This window comes from Falco naumanni, unplaced genomic scaffold (genome assembly GCF_017639655.2).
Source record: "Falco naumanni isolate bFalNau1 unplaced genomic scaffold, bFalNau1.pat scaffold_418_arrow_pat_ctg1, whole genome shotgun sequence".
NCBI classification, from domain to species: domain Eukaryota; kingdom Metazoa; phylum Chordata; class Aves; order Falconiformes; family Falconidae; genus Falco; species Falco naumanni.
Window position 1 is genome coordinate 8,292 of NW_024427490.1, and position 2,410 is coordinate 10,701.

Consider the following 2,410-nt stretch of genomic DNA (forward strand, 5'->3'; position numbering starts at 1 on the left):
GCCAGGCACAAGACAGAAAGACTTGGGCAAGAAGACTTCTGAGAGGTGAGACCCTGGTGGGCAGGGATGCAAGGGATGCTGCACCCATGGAGGAGAGACATCCCCTCTGAACACTCCAGCTGCAGGGACGCGGCAAGGTCCCTGACACATGCCACATGGTTCTTACGTGCTTGTTTCCCCTGTTGTGGGCCCCTCACTGGGGAAGGTGGTGGATGCTGAGTGCACCCCACGTCCCTGTGGTTCCCTTAGGCAAGAGCTGAGGTGCAGTCCTCACCCATCCATCTGAGGGGGCTCAGGAAAGGCTCCCCGCTGCCAGCAGAAATGGCCCCACCTCCCGTGCTGCTTCTGCCAGCCTGGGGAGCTTTGGTACCAGGCGAAGGTGGGAGAGCAAACTGCCCCGTGCTCATGCTGACTGCTCCTGGTGCCTCTTCGCAGTGTGCTCCCCCCGTGTCCAGGCAGCTCCCCCAGGATGAAGGAGGCAGGCAAGGCAGGCAGGCAGGCAGGAGCCGGCTTCTCCAGCCAAACCCACCTCTACACTCCCATCTTCAGACGACTGCCAGAAAGCGCTGCAGGTACGTGCCTTGCTGTAGCTGCCGTGCTGCTGGGGACTCGGCAAAAGCCTCTTTGTGCAGAGAGCCAGCCTGAAAGGACCTTTGGACATGTGCTCCTTGTCAGCTGTCTGTCACCTCCTTCAGATGTTCCTTGCCCCCTGGGTTGTCACAAAACACTTTCTCCTGGCCCAGGGGCTATGGGAGATGCCCAAGTCCTTTCTCGGTTGTTCACAGTGGAGGGCTTTGGTCACAGCTGTGTTTGCCAGGAGCCTAGAATGACCCCACAGCCCCCAGTCTGTTAGGGGCAAAGCCCTGCCAACCGACCAGCTGAGGCAAGGGGCGGCAACACGGGTCAGACCCGAAGGACACCCGTTCCAGGAGCGGAGACTAATCCTGCCTTCTGCTGCCTTGCCATCTCCTCCAGGAGGTCTGGCAGCTGTCTGCAGAGTGGGAGCAAGTGAGGCCCAAGTGGCAAGAGCAGCTCGAGCAAGCAAAGGCAGAGTGGGCGGCGTGGGGAGCCTGGTCTGCAGGGAAGGACTGACAGCAACGCCAGGTACGGGCAGCGATTGACAGCGCTGAGAGCAGCAGCGACCCTCTCCTTCGGGGCACCCAGGGTGGCAGGTCTCCAGAGGTGGGGAGCAGGACAGACATCTGGCTGCAGGGCAGGGGTTTGCCTGCTCATGCGCATGAGGGAGAGACTGGCAGCAGGATGCAAGCGGCAAAATCAGCTGTGATGACGGGCATGCAGTGCTGGGTCTCCCAGCTGCCAGGTCCTGCTGCAGGCTCCTTTCAAGAGGTCCTCTGGGAAACAGCACCTGTGGATGCCGTCTGCTTTGCTGAGAGCGTCTGCTCCTTGGCAGGCACTCGGCACTGGAGGCGCTTGGACTCCCCACCCTCCAGCCCAGCCCAGGAGAGAGGTGGTCAAGGAGAGGTGGAGAAAGGCTCCAACCCCTCTCCCAGCAGAGCAGAAGACAGCAGCAACCTCTAGGCCTGGGGGAAACCTGCATGAGAGAGGAAATAGACATTTCCTCCTCCCCTTAAGCTTTGAGTGTTGTTCTGTAGAAGGAAGAGAGTTGCCTTATTGCCCCAGGATGGGGTAGGGGAGCCCAGAGGCAGCAGTGCCTGAGCCTGGGACAGGGTTCTCCAGCCTGGAGGCCAAAGCTGTTGGTGGGACTCTTCCCTCCAGCCTCCCGCCTGGACTCTGCAGGGGGCAGGGGACCCGTGCTGGGGCAGCAAACACTGCTGTAAAGCCTAAGGATGTCCCCAGGGGCTGCTCCCAGCTCTGTCTGGGAGCTGCTGCTGTCAGATTCATCCACTAGCAAGCAGTTCCTGGTCCAGGAGTGATAACTGCATGGAGGAGAACAAGTCTGGGTGTCTAATACCAAGGTCTCCAACATCAGCTGAGCAGCATTTATTTTAATGGGTTTTTTAACTCCCCAGGAGTTTCCATTGTGCCCCAAAGCCATTTTCTGTCAGAAAAGGTGCAGGCATGTGCATGAGACACAGGTGTTTCTCTGTGTTGTAACTGGGAACAAAGGCAGCTTTTCTTTTCGTTCCAGCTCGAAAGGGAGCACAGACCGTCAGCCCCAGGGAGGCAGCCCTGCTCCCTCGTCCTGGCTGTGGGTGTGAGCCCTTGCACACTCCACCTCTGGAGGAAAGGCACTGAAGAAGAGCAGCCTGTGAGGGACCTCCCAGAGCCGGCTGGGGAGAGGGCTGGTTACCCCGCGGCCCATGGCGACTGCCGGGGAGCAGCTCAGCATGGCCAGTGGCCTCTGGGCACGGGCCTGCAGGCCTCCCCTGCATTGCAGGCACCGGAGCATCCCCAGGCCTGGGCGCCCTGTGTGGGAGCCATGCCTGGG

The 2,410-nt window shown here is 60.4% G+C and overlaps 1 long non-coding RNA gene across 1 annotated transcript; it reads left to right on the forward strand.

Annotated features, from left to right (window-relative positions):
• The first annotated feature begins 492 nt into the window (after positions 1–492).
• Positions 493–2,187, forward strand: LOC121082191. The gene is made up of 3 exons (XR_005825927.1): positions 493–572; positions 976–1,104; positions 2,111–2,187. It is a non-coding gene; the product is annotated as an uncharacterized LOC121082191 (long non-coding RNA).
• The last annotated feature ends 223 nt before the right edge of the window (positions 2,188–2,410 follow it).